This window comes from Sus scrofa, chromosome 11 (assembly GCF_000003025.6).
Source record: "Sus scrofa isolate TJ Tabasco breed Duroc chromosome 11, Sscrofa11.1, whole genome shotgun sequence".
Classification (NCBI taxonomy): domain Eukaryota; kingdom Metazoa; phylum Chordata; class Mammalia; order Artiodactyla; family Suidae; genus Sus; species Sus scrofa.
Genome location: NC_010453.5, coordinates 71,765,378 through 71,782,918, shown reverse-complemented (window position 1 = coordinate 71,782,918; position 17,541 = coordinate 71,765,378). Strand labels below are relative to the sequence as shown.

The 17,541-nt window shown below is 39.3% G+C and overlaps 1 long non-coding RNA gene across 1 annotated transcript in view; it reads right to left on the bottom strand.

The window, feature by feature from the left end:
• LOC106505345 overlaps positions 1-17,541 on the bottom strand; it is a 213,692-nt gene that overhangs the window by 130,854 nt on the left and 65,297 nt on the right. Inside the window, exon 2 of the long non-coding RNA XR_002336750.1 lies at positions 8,571-8,637. This is a non-coding gene — a long non-coding RNA (uncharacterized LOC106505345). The remainder of the gene's footprint in view (positions 1-8,570; positions 8,638-17,541) is intronic.

The window sequence follows — 17,541 nt, the reverse complement described above, 5'->3', positions numbered from 1 at the left end:
ATGGAGGGATTCAGAGTGCCCCGGTGGTAGGGATACTATTCTAAAAAATATGAAAATGTTGCTTTTATATTTCTGCTTCTGTACTAGAATAGGACAAGAGATGAGAGTAATTACAGTCCACAGTAGGGACTCTTTGTGCCACGTCTCTGAAAATAACAGACATCATTACTCCATTAGCATGAATACAATTACATCCTCCTCTTCTGCCACAATTCATTCTTTGATAGGATATTGGAGAGAATAAATGAATAGCGGCAATCAAGGCCCTCACAAGTTAAATAAGTTGAAGAACTACAGAATAAAGCAACCTGGATACAATGTCTCATGATAATTTCAAAATTGAAATTTCATGATAAAGCAAAAACATGTCATAAATGATTTTACTATGTTGCAAAAACATCTGCCTAACCTAGCATTAGCCACATTACTTCTACATATTATATCTCAGTGATCTTTTAAGAAACACCCTCATCCAATCAAAATCTATACACAAAATCTCTCTTGAATTCCATTTTTTGGAGGACATTTCTAAGTACGTTTGGATGCATGAATCTGATGTGGGGGCACAGTGTCTTTGTTTAGCAACTGTTGATTCCATTTACTCAAAGTTGTGTTGTATAAAAAAATGGCGTGTGTATGAAATGAAGATTTAAGTGCCACATGAAAGGCGTATGCCCCTCTAAGGACATCACTGAGGCCTCCTACTTGGGCTTTTATCCTTAATTGCACATACAGTTCTCAGTTTCTTCAGGAGGAATACGGACCTAGGGGAAATCTCTGGGCTAGACTGGAGACTGTATTTGTCATCAACACCCATCTTCATAGTTAAGGAATTCCACTTGCTCATTCCAGATCCATATTTGCAAAGCATCTCATAATAATTCTGATAAAGCCTCAAGACTTTATCTGAGAGTATTGTAGAGAACCAGCAGGTGGCTCCATCAACAACCCGAATCCAAAGGGTCCATTTTTTTTTTTTTTTTTTTTTTTTATGGGCAAAAATAAGCTTGTTCTGACACCATGCTCATCTAGTTCATCGGGGATTGAAGTTCTGATTTCCTGGCTTCCTTAGTATTTAAGCTCCCATAAGTCTCCCACTTGGAAGAATGCAACAAAAATAACAAACATTTTGCTGAATGCCACATTTTCAACTGTGAGGAAAAAAAAAAAAAATCACTTTTGCTTTAGGTGCTATTTAAAGGGAAGATATAGCAAATTTTCTCCATACCTGCCCCCCTCGATAAGTACTATGTAAAGATGTTTCATTTCAAATGCTCTATCCTGCTTGCTCCCACTCTTTTAAACATGAGTCTCACTTTCTGTGTGTATGTGAGTGTCTATATAAACGTATGTTTGTATGTATTATATATACATTAAAAGCATTGCCCTTTTCCTCACATGACCTACTTATGAAGGTCTATAAGCATGAAAAGTAGTTGTGGGATATGTAAGCAAAAATGGCTTTACATATTTCATATGTGATATCAGATAAAGCTCTATAAATACCTGGGGAAATATCTCTGGTGGAAAAAAAGCACAAAATTTACATTCGTTCAAAGATCATGTGAGTGAAAGTCATAAAAAAGGATTTTCCCACTAATGTTATAAATACGGAAGCAAAAATAACGCAGAGTTGTGGGTGTCGGTGTCAACTGTAGGCTGTGGGGAGAACCGTTAGTGGGAATAGGTTTCCAGAAGAGGTTACACATGTCAGGACTGAAGGGTTTTACAAATGAATGAATAAGGCTCCACTTTTAAAAATGACACAGGATTAAAGACTGGAGAAGGGAGACGATGGTAGAATATTCTGGACAAGGAAATTAATGGCGAGGTCAGAGTTCTAGAGCAGAAAGGGGATTTACGTAGTTAAGAAGGAAAAGAGAACCTTCTGAGGGGAAAGTTTATTGTTGTAGATAAAAATCATTGACTTGACCATGCACCCCTTTTTACAGTTAACAGCTAGCTTAATAAGCAGTACCAAAGATGTTTGCTGGCTTGGCCTATTAGTACCAAATATTGTGTTCTGTGTAGCCAAATGTAATATAAATGATAAAAGACTGCAGTAAGACTCATGTAAAGGTTTTACACCTCAACTGTTACACCCTGCTTGCCCACACTCTTTCAAATCTGGGTCTCTAATAAATATTAAAAAATTACTCCTGTGCTCAAAGGAAGTGTGATTTTCTGTCCACCACCCGTGTCATTACGCCTTCACTTACTAAGAAAATTTAAAAGACAAATACCCAATTTTAGATTGAAAAGGATTAAACTGACTTTCAAACTGCATTTTGCCTATTTCTCTCTTTCTAGGCAATGCTAGGTATAAACCATTTAAGGGAATCACTGTTTTTGCTTTTTGTTTTTTGGCAATCTCAAGCATAGATCTGCTTTTCTGTGTTCATGTAACAGTCTCCTGTATTTTATGTCCAGCACTGGTTTTACATTAGGTCTGGCAATATAAAAGCTATGATTTAAAAATTATCTCCTTATTTAAAGAAAAATATGGAGGAAAACATTTTGGTCACTTTTAGCAATTTATTGCAATTCTTTTTAAAGGGGGAAAGACTAACTTGGGGATTTGCAGTAAAACCTGAAGTAAAGAAAAAAATTTCTCTATTTTACCAGAATTTCAGTGAGTAAAAACCCATGGCTTTGTGTTGTAAAGTTAGATTTGTGTGAAATGAAACAAAATGGAGTATTTACCAATAATTTATGAGCACATTCTTCAGTTTAACTATTATATAACCTGAAAGATGAATTGTGCTATGAGTCGATCTATATTTGGAAATTTTAACATAAGAGAATGTTTTTTTCCAAATCCACACATCCTTTGTTTAAAAATCCGTGCACTCCTGAATGTAAGGTATTAAAATGCTACACCTTTTAGTCTTTGTTTATTTTAACATTCAATTAATGAGTACCCGCACATACACTGTTGTCATTCTAAGTTATTTTTACTTGATAAGCACTCCTCATTCAAAGCAATTTCAAAACCCACAAATAATCATTGCCTATTTGCCCAACATCCTATGACCATATTGAATCATCCAAGAATTGTCAATAGGAATAAATACCAATTTTGTATAGAAATCAGCTGGAAAAATTTTAAATGTCAAAACATTTTATACGTTTTCCTTTAAATGATGTTTAAATTGTGTGGTTGCTACAGGACAGGCACAGAAGCACGCCAACCCGCCCTAGCCAGTAGTAAATTGGCAGAGAGAATAGGCATAAATGCAAGAAAACGTTGGACTGCAACTTTCCTACCCAGTTTTAAAATACAAAGCAAACACTGTGTATGTGATGGCAGCACCCTTACCGAAAAGACATCATCCATTTATCCATGTCTTACATGTAATAATGTTAACCCAAAAGCTTTCCTATATTTAACTGGCTTCCAAAAAGTAGAGTGAATTTTATTAGTTTAAGAGCTCTTCCTGGTATTTATGTTTATTTCAATGTATCAAACTGTATTATTAATATATGTCTCCAGTTAACTTCCAAGGGCTTTTGAGTACAGCTTGCACTGCTTCCTCTCCATTATCAACTCCTCTCACGTGCTGAGGTTAAACCCTTGCTGTAGTCATACACATCTCTTCACTACTACATCGTTTTTGTCTCCATTCCTGTACAAAGTCTATGAGTATCTCATACTGTGAGTTAAGTATCCACTTGCTACCTGGCTGTCAGCTCCAGCATCTCCCCAAGGTGAATACGTGTAATTTATGCTTCTAGATCCTTGCCTTTTCCTCCCCTCACTTCTGCTCTGGCTCCTCCTCTGCTGTCCATGAAGCAGGGTAAGGAGGCCTGAAGAGGTGCAGGCACTGACTTTTCTCCTCTTCGCACATCTAGAATGGGATTCTGGGCACATGCTTTGATATCTTCCAAACTCAGTTGTCTCATCTATAAGATAAATACGTTGAAGGAGACGACCTCAAAGTCTCTGGCCTGTGCCCTAAATTCTACAAGGCCAAGCAGTTCTGAGCTTCTCAAAAGCAGGTCCATTATGTGCTGCTTTTTGTTTATTTAGTTATTGGTGTTCCCACCATGTCTGGTACACATAATAAACACAGTCTTAATTAAGTAAATGCTTGTGGAATAACCTGACTGCATTGAGAATTTTCCTGGGAATGACTCCGTCTAGCAACACGAGTGCTTAGTGCAGTTGTGTGCTGAATTTCCTAGTGTCACAGAAACACCATGGCCGCTCTGGACTCTGAAGCACCCAAAGATCAGAAGCCCAAGGCACTTACGCAGCTGGACAGAGCCGTATAAGTTAGAAAGTTCGTCCAGAGATACATGTCTACCACGAGAAGTGTCTGCTGCAAGATGCTGATGTACACATCCGCCTCCTGCTATTTCCAACAAAACCCCAAACCTCTAGTATCGTCAAGAAGAGATGAAAAACTGTGAATCAAATGTGAACAAAAAAGGTTTCAGCCTATCTTTCAACCCCAGCTATTATGAATAGTGTAGCAATGAACACAGGCGTGCATGTATCTTTTTCAATGAAAGCTTTGTCTGGACATTTGCCCAGTGACAATTTTTTAACTATCAGACTAGTTAAAATTTGACTCGTGCATGCACTTATAAAGACTGAAATGTTTCATGATCTTTCTACACTACACACTGAATGAATTCTACTAGGCACTTCAACAGCGTGAGAAAAATATACTTTATTCTTCTCCAATTAATTCGAGTTACTTCTAGAAGACTTCAGTATACTGCTTTTTTTTTTTTTTTTGAGTCTTGGCTACCTCAGCCTTTTTACATCGATAGTATTTGTTGTTTATTTTATTTTCATTTTTTCTTTTTTGGTTGCCCCGCGGCACATGGAGTTCCAAGGCCAGAGATCAGCTCCCAGCCACAGTTGCAACATACACTGCAGCTGCAACCTACGCCAGCTGTGGCAGTGACAGATCCTTAATCCACTGTGCCTCACTGGGGATTGAATCCATGTCCCAGCGCTCCAGGGATGCTACCAATCTTGTTGCAGCGAAGCAGGAACTCCCTTTGTATATTTTAATACTAACATTCATTCCAAGAATAATACAGCAAACACTTAATTTGATATTGTCTATTGACTCAAAGAGAGATGTTCCGATTTTGAGAAAAGCAACAACGGTGAAACCAAACTGCTTATAACCATGGACTCCTAGGCTGAAGAATCACCCTGCACAAGTAAACACCATAACCCCCTACCAATCGCAGTGTCTGTTCTGCCAAAGCCGAGCAGAGGGTCAGGCTGACTCGGCTTGAATTCTTCTCCTGAACCCAGTCTCTCCAGACCCAGGAAAGGCCTTCTTGGAGTAGCCTCAGGGCTACAGAGCACTGCCTCACACAAAGTTGAATTCTGTCTTCCTGTAACTTCTGCTTCTGTCCCGCTTCTGAACCTTAGAGGTGCTGGGGGTGGATCTCGCCTTCCCCACACATGACAGCTCTCTGCTCATGCAGAGACAGTTGTATGGAGCAGTTTCTGTTCATCAGTTCCCTCTTCCCAGGGCATGGAGTCAGTGCTAATGCAAATCAATCATACACTTTCCCAGCTAGAAAGGAAAACAACAAATAAATACAGAAGAAGAAGGAAAAAAAAAGATTTTAAAAAATGAATTCCTTTCCAGATCTAAGTTTTATTCTTGTCAATTACTTTTCCTCTTTAAGCCATGGCAAAGGGTGCGGTGGCAAATGTCAACAGGACTCCAGGAAACATTACTTCATGTCCAAACGGAAACGCCAAGGAAGGCTCACAAAATCAAATGCAGGCTGTAATTTTCATGCCTTCCACTCCATCATTCTCCAGTTTATTTAATTTTTCCCCCCATCTTGAATCCAAAAGAGCCCCGGGGCTTTGGCCAAATGCTGTGTGGATAAGAAGTTCTTTGTGGCCTGAGTGGGTCGCATCATTTCTAAGCCATCTTCCATTCAGCATGCCTCGTGCGCGCAGGACGGCTGAAGATAGATGAGGATGTCAGGCTGCAGTAAGTCAGACATTAATCCACGCTCCCACTGCAGTGACAGCTAACTTTCCTTGACGGGAGACGGGAAGGAACGGTGATGTAACTGGGCATGATACCCGGCGTCTTCCATTCTTTCCCTTGCCTGCTAACTCCTCTTGAAATGATGAGAGGACGCTTCCGGAAAATCCATCCAGTGTGAAACAGGCTCTCTTCCCCAGGCACCTACTGGTATTTCATTCAGTGACATTTCCTTAGGCTTCAGATATGTTTTAATTCTACTAAACATTCAGACAATTTTTCATCTACCTAGATGGGGATTTCCCCCCGACCCTAAATCCAATGTGTTTCAATCTGTAAGTTACATGTAAACCTTCGAGGCAAATAGACTTATTTTGTTTTATCGCTTATTATATAATCTACTGCTCTGCCCTATCTTTAATTGTATTTATATGAATACTAATGTGAAGTTAAATGCCACGGGTTTAGTTGAATCAGATACTACAGATCATTTTACAGCAGCAACATTGCTTTAGTTTAATCTCCCCCTTTGTTTAATCAAACTCTATTTTTTTCTAGTTGTTCCTATATTTAAATAACTAAATGCATTTATTTTAACAAAGGATAGTGCTTAAAGCAAGGAACAATTTATAAATTTTCAAATATGATAATACCAATTCCTATATAAAGTACAGCTGTGAATATTTCATACGCTAGTTATAATAACAGGTAAAACTGATCATTCTGTGTTATAAAACCTAAAAAAAAAAGAAGAAAAAAGTATTGGCAAAGCAAAGTTGTTCATTTAAACCAACAATGAGTTTTGAAACTAGGCCTGTACACTGAGAATAGTTGATTGACTTTGATTTTTTGAACTTTTTTTTTTTTTTTACCCTTTTACACATTAGCTTCTTTTGCTATTTATGACATAAATACAGCCCTAAATATATACCAATTTAAACCAAGGAACCAATCGCTGTGGCCAGAAGGGCAGAATCATGTAGGTGGCCCATTCCTGGCTTACATAACCCTGTTGGTGTCAAAGGTCTCGTCAGGTGCACGTAAACAAACAGACTGGACATGGTTACTGAAAGATGGAGGCAGAGCTGCTATCTGCAGTGGGTTGAATGGCATCGCACTTCCAAAGCTACGTCCACGTCTCAGAATCTGTGCATGATGTCATGTGGACGAAGAATCTGTACAGGTGTAGTTAAGTTAAGGACAACAGGATGACATCATGCTGGAATGAATGATCTGTGTGGATCCCAAGTCCAATGTCAAGTAAGAGAAGGAGACACAGATGTACAGGGAAGGCCATGCAGAAACCCAACAGAGATGGGTGTTTCCTAGAAGCAAGCCAAGGAATGCCTGGAGCCACAGGAATCTAAGGGAGGCCAGGAAAAATCTCCCCTAGGGCCTTCAGAGGGACCACAGGCCCGAAGTCACTTTGATTTTGGACTTCTGACCTCCGGAACGATGAGAGAATACATTTCTGTTGCTATAACCCACCAAGTTTGTGGTCATTTGTGACAGCAGCGCCACAGTTTTAAATACAACATCCAAACAAAGAAAGACTGAGCAGCTAGGAACTTTAAAGTCTAACACTTTCTGAAATTCTACTGAGATTCTGAATAACACCTGCATTTAATTTAAAATAAATTTGGGGAGGATTGACAGTTTCCAAGTTTTAATTTGGAAATGTGGATTTTCTCTCCATTCAGGAACTGTGATTTTGTGTCCCTGACTAAATTTCATAATTTCCATCATGTACATCCTGCCTCTTGATTGTTAAATGCCAGCAATTTTTTTTTGTCCATTTCCATTTACAACCTATCTTAGAAGTTGTAAATGAGTTTTTTTTGGCATAATTATTCTGTCTTCTGACTCCACGTTATTTTTAAATTTATTTAAGCCTCTTCCTACTTCTCATCTTTGTAAACATTAAGATACAGAGGACTGGGAGTTCCTGTCGTGACTCAGCAGTTAATGAACCCAACTAGTATCCATGAGGATGTGGGTTCAATCCCTGACCTTGCTCAGAGAGTTAAACATCTGGCATTGCCATGAGCTGCAGTGTAGGTTGCAGACGTGGCTCAGATCCCATGTTGCTGAGGCTGTGGTGTATGCCGATTCGATCCCTAGCCTGGACACCTCCATATGCTGTGGGTATGGCCCTAAAAAGACAAAAAATAATAATAATAAATTACAATAAAAAAGATACAGAGGACTGAAAGAAGAAAAAAATATTATATTACCAGTACCCAGAAGCCATAATCACTTAAACTTACTATCAAAATCTATTACATATATCTGCTTATCTTTTTCTCCTGAACAAGAAGGATCAAACATGGTATGTTTTCTAGCCATATATTTGTCTCTGTTTTCTTTGCAATTCTGGTTACTTCTCTGCCTGGATCCCTCTACATTAGCTTAGGATAAAAATTTCAGACTTTCAATTCTGCTAAACATAAGAACACATGATCCTCTGTGTCTGTGGTTTGGTAAAGCTCTATCTTTTCCTCTCTCTCATATTACTGGTTTTTTTGTTTTCACTTTCAGTTCATATTTATAAGATACATTGTTGTAGTTCAGGTGAATAGGACTATTATTACTTACAGCAGGGTTTCTCAGCAGGAGCACTGTGTCCCTTTGGGATGAGACAAGACTTTGTTGTTCAAGGAGCCTGAAAGGGTGAAAAAAACAAACAGACAAACAAAAAAAAGTGAAGAAAACCAACCAAGCAGTCTTAGAGTACAGGTCTAGCTCCAAAACTCAGGGCTGGTTGAAATACACAACGTCACTTTGCTCGAGTAATCCACCCCGCCCCTGCCAGGCCAGACACATCCTCTCCTTTGTTATTTGTCTCCAGAGCTGTTGACCATCCTCACAAATTCACAATCTCCCCCCAGGATCTGAGAAATCCACAGCCATCGCAGAGTTGCTTCAACTTTAAAGTGACTGGGTCCATCTACAGAAAGGACTCATCCTTGGTCCAGATACAAACTGTATTATGTGCTTCATTCATTTCAACGTCCTTCCTAATGTTTCTTATTTTTCCTTCCTGACCCTTTGGTTTCTTAGGAGTGTATTATTTAAACTCCACCTACCTGTGAATTTCTCAAATTTCCTCCTGTTATTGATTTCTAATTTTACTTCACTGTAGTTAGAGAACATACTTTGTATGATCTCAATGCTTTCAAATTTATTAAGGTCAAAACCATGATGTCCAAAGGAAAAAATTCTGTACTTATTTTTGTGGCCTTGCCTAGAAAATGATTAAATAAACTCTACTGAAGGGACATTTCTTGTATTGGATCCCAGCCTTGTGTCTACGTTGTTCAAGAAGATAATGACACAGGGGATGTGTTCGAGAAAGTCAAGTTCACTTCCAAATTTGTATTTGATTTTACCATTGTTTTCAGTATTAAACCATATCCTATTCATAAGAATTATATTCCATTAGCAGTAAAATAAGAAAATGTAAAATACTTAGTTTGTTAATTAAATTTAAATTATTTTAATTAATTTAAATACCTTGTGTATATCAGGTACTATTTATCACATTAGTGTTACATTTTGTAATATTCGAATAGACATAGCAGGACATCTATAAATCAAAAGAAACTGTTCCCTCCTTTTTTTTCTGGCTGTCCCAATTTGTTGTTATTATTGTTATCAGTGCTAAAAGTCAGTTAAGTCAGTTTTCTTAAGTGATGTAATGTGAAAAAGACTATGCTGAAAATACTGGAGAAAACACTTTCCAACACTTCATTCCAAAGAGTATAAATACGAAAACATGCTCAATGGTTTTTACAAATACACACATGTGAGATGTGAGATCAATAACAGAAGCAGTGTAATGTAGTCAAAGACAGAAATAAATTATCTCTCAGATTTATAATTTCTAGAAGAAATCACTTAAAATTTGTGTTATCTTCCACTCATGGTGAGAAGCAGCATTTGAGTTTACCACTATATCCAAACTTGCACAGACGAACATGTATTCGGAAATATATTATTTTATACCCTCTACACTGGTACAGTTTTTGGTTTTTTGTTTGTTGTGGCCACATCTGTGGCATGCACAAGTTCCCAGGCCAGGGACTGAACACATGCCACAGCAGTGACCTGAGCCACTGCAGTGACAACACTGGATCCTTTACCCACTGAGCTATAAGAAAACTCCTGTACTGGTATTGTTTTAAAAATTGATGCTTTTCTATTTACCCTTTTGAAAGTAGAGGTGTAGTTCACACATAACTAAACATCTAAGTCAACATAAAAGACTGTTATTAGTAAATGTGAATAAATGATGTTAATTTTCATGTCAGTGATGATGCTGATGTTATATTTAAAAGGCTCTTGCATTCAACTTGAATGTGAAACTGTTGCTCTAATTGCTAATCCACACTTTTTATTTATTTTTATTTTTAAATTTTTTTTTTTGTCTTTTTTGTCTTTTCTAGGGCCGCACCTGCGGCATGGGGAGGTTTCCAGGCTAGTGGTCTTAATCGGAGCTGTAGCCGCCAGCCCACACCACAGCCACAGCCACGCCAGATCTGAGCCTCATCTGTGACCTACACCACAGCTCAAGGCAATGCCGATCCTTAACCCACTGAGCAAGGCCAGGGATCGAACCTGAAACCCCATGGTTCCTAGTTGGATTCATTAACCACTGAACCACGATGGGAACTCCCCACACTTTTTATTTAATTGCACATTTGTACTTACAGGTTTTGCATGTGGTATTTTTCCTACGGCATGAAAATGTTAATAAAAATATGAAATGATGACAATTCACAAAATAATTTATTTTAGAAAAAAATGTTTTCACTCTTATATCCACTAAAGCATATACATATATATAGTTTGAGGGCACTTGAGGATTTTCAGAAATTTCATATATAAGAAATGGGAGGAGTTCCCGTCGTGGCGCAGTGGTTAACGAATCCGACTAGGAACCATGAGGTTGCGGGTTCGGTCCCTGCCCTTGCTCAGTGGGTTAACGATCCGGCGTTGCCGTGAGCTGTGGTGTAGGTTGCAGACGCGGCTCGGATCCCGCGTTGCTGTGGCTCTGGCGTAGGCTGGTGGCTACAGCTCCGATTCAGCCCCTAGCCTGGGAACCTCCATATGCCACGGGAGCGGCCCAAGAAATAGCAACAACAACAACAACAAAAGACAAAAAGACAAAAAGACAAAAAAAAAAAAAAAAAAAAAAAGAAATGGGAAGTTATGACAATTGGAAGTTTTTGCTACAGAGAGCTTAATATTTTCTCCTCAAAATTCAACCCCACCTGGAACATCAGAATGTGACCTTACGTGGAAACAGAGTCTTTGCAGATGTAATCTATTACAAACCCATAAATGAAAGGCTTCTGGATTTAGAGAGGGCCCTAACCCCAAGGACTGGTGTCCCTATGAGAAGAGGAAAGGGCACCAGGAGACAGAGAAAAGAAGATGCGAAGATGGAGGCAGAGACCGAAGTGACAGAGCTATAAACAAAGGATGGCCAAGAAGCAACTGTAACCCGCGGAAGCTGGGAGATGGCAACGGGATGTTTCCTCCTCAGAAACTCCTGAAAAAACCCAGCACCTTGATTTCAGACATCTGGCTTTCTCGGCTATTAGCGAGTCAGTATATGTTGTCTTAAGCCACCCACCTGGTGGTCCCTTGTCATGGCAGCCCTAAAGAAACTGGGACAATTGCATGAGCTAAGAATGTAGAGCCATTTTCAATTGCTTACTTAGCAATTCTATTTCCTTCATTAGTGCAATCCTAGGACATAGTTCATTGCCGTTTTTTTTTTTTTTTTAGAGTAGAATCTAAGTAGTATTTGGGATTGCAATTGATTTTATTGATAACATAATGTTCATTTATAAATATAGCCTGTACCCCTGCTAATGAACATTAGAAATGACTGCCAATTAAGTGCCAACGGACAATCTCATCTGTCTTTAAATCATCACAGGTTGAATGACAAGTTTACTGTTCAACTTTGCATAGGCATGCAGACACCATTACTTACTGATACAGCCGACAATGACAAAGGCTGTCCTCTCCATGTCAAGAGTTAGTTTAACTGCATACAATATGAGATTCTCCTGGCCTTTTCCAGCTTCTAGGTGCTGTCCTTATTTCTTGGCTCATGGCCCCTTCCTCAATCCTCGTAGCCAGCAATCTGCATGTCTTTATAGACTTTTTAAATTTATTTTGTTTATCTTTTTAGGGCTACACCCAAGACATATGGAAGTTCTCAGCTAGGAGTCAAATAGGAGCTGCAGCTGTAGGCCTGCGCCACACCCACAGCAACATGAGATCCTAGCAGCATCTGCAACCTACCCCACAGCTTGTGGCAATGCCAGCTCCTTAACCCACTGAGCGAGGCCAGAGATCAAATCTGCATCCTCTCAAAAAGTAGTTGCATTCTTAACTCACTGAGCTACGATTGGAATTTCTACTTTTAGTTTTCTCAGGAAATTTGCTGTGCAGCAGAAATTGGCACCATTTTGAAAAACAACTATACTTTAATTAAAATAAACAAATAAAGAGGTTGTTGTCAAGGTAAAAAAAAATAATCTCTGTGATTACTGTGGGCACACCTGGATATTCCAAGGTTCTTTCCTTATTTTAACGTTGTGTGATTAGCAACCTATTTCCATCTAGAATCTTAATTCCCCTTTGGCATGGAACCTAACGGAATCCCAGGTTCTGGGGATTATGACACGGACATTTGGAGAGGCATTATTCTACCAATAATGCGGCTTTTAAAAAATCAGGTGAAGTCCAATCAGGAAAAGAGAAACCACAGTGGACACTTCAACAGGGGCAAGTTCATATGGGAACGATTTACACAGGAGTGGGGAGCTTAGACAGCAGAAAGGGGACATGAAAGAACTTGGAGTCAGGATCTACAGCAAGGAGACCCTGACTTCAGTGCTTGCAGGTGGCTGGGGGTGGGGCGAGAAAGATACTCAAGTACCGAAATTTATGACTTTGGAAGAGGGATCCAAAGGGCTGAGGTCTGTGTGAGCAAAGTGCGTTACCTGGGTGGTGCTGGTGCTTCTGAAGAGGTGAACTGGGGCTTGTTCTGCGAAAATCAAAAGAAGCTGGAGACCAGAAACAACTGCTTGGGGTAAATGCTGCTTCTGGGGCCACACTGAGCAGAACAGCTAGAAAGAGGAAAGAAGTTTCTTCTCCCTCCCTACACCTGTGTTCCAGTCTACACTGCTCTCTTAAAGCAATCTAAAGTCTCAAATGCAATTTTACATTCCCAGCTGCAGCACCCCAAGTTAGCGTAACAGTGGACAGACTTCAACCCCAGGAGAAAAAAGCTGACATTCTGCCAGTAGAATCCCAACATGCAGTTTCAGGGAGGAAGGGGATAGGGTGTTTGTAGCAAAGAGAAAGAGTGAAAAATCTGCCCTTCCCACTCCAGGACATAGTGAGAACAATAAAAACACAGAATCAGGGCTGAGGCAAGACCTGCGCATCCTCATAATAGAAACACCCCCCCTGGGAAGCTGGACGGGGCACTGTATACACGTCTAGTGTATACAGACAACACTATATCCAGACAAAACTATAATTCCAAAAGATGCATGCACCTGTATAGTCATTGAAGTATTAGTCACAATAGCCAAGACATGGAAACAACCTAAATGTCCATCAACAGATGAATGGATTAAGAAGATGTGGTACATACATGCAATGGAATACTACTCAGCCATAACAGAAAAATGCCATTCGCAGCAATATGGATGGAACTAGAGATTCTCATACTAAGTGAAGTAAATCAGAAAGAGAAAGACAAATACCATATGGTATCACTTACATGTGGAATCTAAAATATGGCACAAATGAACCTATCTACAAAACAGAAACAGATTTAGAGACATAGAAAACAGACTTGTGGTTGCCAAGGGGGATGGGAGGAGGGAGGGGATGGATGGGGAGTTTGGGGTTGGTAGATCCAAACTATTACATTTAGACGGATAAGCAAGGATGTCCCACTGTACGGCACAGGGAACCATAACCTGCATAGATCCACTCATATCATACCTAGAGATATGACTGGATCACTATGCTGTACAGCAAAAACTGACACAACACTGTAAATCAACTATATTTTAATAAAGTTGAACTGTAAAGTCCCTTACATGCTTCTCTAAGGGACTGCAGAGGTGCCTGGAAAACTAGAGGTTCATAAAAGCCCCCAAACACGGTAAAGAAGCCTTGTTTCTGACTGTGTGGTCTCCTACAGATATTTCAGGCCATGAAATCCAGGCATGGTGCCAGCTTAGTGCCCCAGATCTTCTTATATCGAGTCATACCTCAATAATCACAAGGGCAGACCAGAAAGGCTACTGCTCCAAAGAGAACAGCATAGATCTTAAGGACAGTAAATGCATCTCAGGCTGCCTTACTCCCCATAATCAAGAGTTCAATAAGCCCATGCACAAAATGCCTTGCAGAGTAAAAATCCAAAGGGAAAAATAACAAGAGTATTTGCCAAAATAAACTGAGACCTCCAAGAAAGAAAATGTAAAACAAAAATGACTAAGATAACTGTAAGTCAAGTTTAAATTTTTCAACTCGTCTCCATATCCACCTAAAATACACATTTTAAATAATTAATTGCAGTTATGAGATGATAACAAGTGACAGATTTTTATTTTATTTTATTTTTTAAGGCCACACCTGTGGCATAGCGAGGTTCCCAGGCTAGGGGTCAAATTGGAAATGCAGCTGCCAGCCTGCACCACAGCCTCAGCAACGCAGTATCCAAGCCACATCTTCGACCTGCACAACAGCTCACAGCAACACAGGACCCTTAACCCATTGAGCAAGGCCAGGGATTGAACCAGCGCCATCATGGACACTAGTTCAGTTCATTACTGGTGAGCCACAACAGGAACTCTCAGAAATGATGGATTTCAAAGAAGCTACACTGACATCGTGCATCTTAATGCACAAGGTATGACTTTCTGATGAGCACCCATTGCACTAGGGGTGAGAACCGATTCATGCCACCTTATGACATGAGTCTGGAAGATGAGCTCTTGACACAGAAAAAGCAGTGGACCTGTGAACAAGGAATTTTAAGAACAAGAATTATCCTGGTTTAACATTCCAAGGCTATTGTTCTGGTGGTATATATATTTTTTAGTTATTTGACACAATTTTTGAAGCTGGATTGTCCAAGGAGGTTTGTAAAATCACAGGAAAGGGGGGCCTAGGACAAAGTCTTGACCAAGACTAGTTTTGTCAGATGCTCAGCAAACGGGCAAGAGCAAAGAAGACTGCAAAATCTGAGGAGGTAGATGGCCTCTCCAATTCTCAGAGAGGGCAGAAAGAAAGCAGGAGAAGGGAGAAGAGGTGACCCACAGCCACCAATACGATGGATAAATACAAGTACAAGGAGAGCTGAAACGCATCTGTTTGACTCAGGGGCCAAAGCGCCACTGTAACCCTCCTGATATCTGTGTCCACAGAGTGGTAGGGAAGAATTCGACACATGCCTCCCTCTTCACTAAAGGAAATGTTCACCTCATGAGGAAATGACAGAACACAATGCAAGTCATTATCGGGGTGGCAGCCTTGCTGCACCAAGGATCTGGGAAGTCTTCATGGCAAGGAACTCAAACTCTCCTTATACCATAAAATAGGCGATCAAAATTCAAGTATCCTTTACACACGCAGGCACACGTGCAGGCCCTCGAGTTTAGAAGATGCTGATGTGCTGCAGATGAAGGAATCATGAACAACAATAACATGAAACGTGTGTAGAGCACATTCTCTGTCGTAGGCATTGTGCTGGATCTAACATGTACATACACAGTATTTAAATTTACACCATCCTCTCTCAAAGATGTTTATGAGGTTGATTTTAAGGTTTAGAAAAATGAGTTTGAGAACGGTTGACTAACTTACCCACCATATAACCTAAGGCAACTCTACCTTGTCAACCAAAGAAGTGGTTGTAAAGATAAAACCCCAAAAAATATTTTGTGTCTTGTTTCAGGAGAATCATCTCTAGAACAAAAAAGAAACTTGAACTTCTCTTATTTGGAAATGTGTCCATCTCGATGTGTGTTAACACATTCAAAAGCTCATTATACCAATGTTACTGTTATGATTAAAAGTATTTTTTTATTTTCTCTTTTAAAATAGTATTGAAAGACTATGCTACACTCATTTCAATATCTTCAAAAGTGTTTAATATGCATTCTTTGAAAGTAAATTCTATCTGTTAGAAATACTTGAAAAAATTTGGAACTTATTTTGATAAGGACAGGAGTGAGCAAAGTGATAAATAAATGAACTTTAATTAAAAAATAGGTGTGATGTGGAGTAGTAAAATGGACTTTTTAAAGGCATCATTCCTAAATTGATTTTGACTGAAATTCCAAATCTCATAATTTCATGAGAATAGTAAAATGGATTGGGGTAGATTTATTTAAATGTCTCTTTACCATAAAGGTGCATTTTTGCAGATTGGTGCATTCAAGCAAATGTTTCTATATTTTCATCTCATTATACATGGTGTCTAGATAAATGAGAATTCAGAAACATCTGCTTCAAAGTTACGGAAACTTGGAATGATAACGCAAGCTAGTGGATCAGTTCTGAAGTCATACATCCAACACGTTAGCATCTTCATTTTTCCTGCTTCCATGTTGCATAAATGGCAAACACGATTGAGATTTGTTTTCTTATACTTCAGTCCAGGTGATCATATGATACATCGATAATGCCAGCTACTGCTCTGACAGCTTGTATTTTCCATTGCTATATTCCAATTTTAATATGTCCATAATATTTAAATATATGAAGGTTATTCAAGCATTCAATATTTAATTTGAAAAGCTTATTTAGGAGTTCCCTTATAGTCCAGTAGGGTAAAGGTCTGGTATTGTCACTACAGCAGCTCAGGTTGCTGCTGTGGCATGGGTTCGATCCCTGGCCCAGGAACTTCCACTGCCCTGGAAGTGGGGGGGAAAAAAAAGAATAAAAAGATTGCTTAAGGTTTGCATTTGAGAGTGTTATGTGGTATGTGGAAAAGATGCATCATGTGCGTAGGGGTAAAACTAAATTTTCTGGGGGATGGGCTGCTAACTGTATTATTAATTTTATTCCCCATTTTTGGGGAGTAATTATACCTCTGAAGATACTGCATCATAGAAACTGAAGACCAAACTGTAATATGCAGAAATAACATTAACTCAGTGTACAGTTACATCTATGCAGGCGGTTACAGTGTTAACTTCAATGCCAGTTCATCTACCTACAGAGAAAGAGCATCACATTTTTTTTACGTTAGCTAGTAAAGATTCAAGGTTCATATGCCAGGTGACTTCTAAAAATTGCTGCAAATTCTGTGAGGTCACGTAAAAAAATCAAAACCTGCTATTAAAGAGTTTGACCATGCTCGTTTCCTCTACTGCAGCACGAGTTGGGGAGACTGTCTCTGCTGCATCCAGGGTTTTTCTGATCTCCTGATTCTGTCTCTCTCTTTCTTCCTAATATAACTTCATTAAGAAAAATGTATTAGTGTTTATTTGTCTCTGCACACACCATGAATGATAGA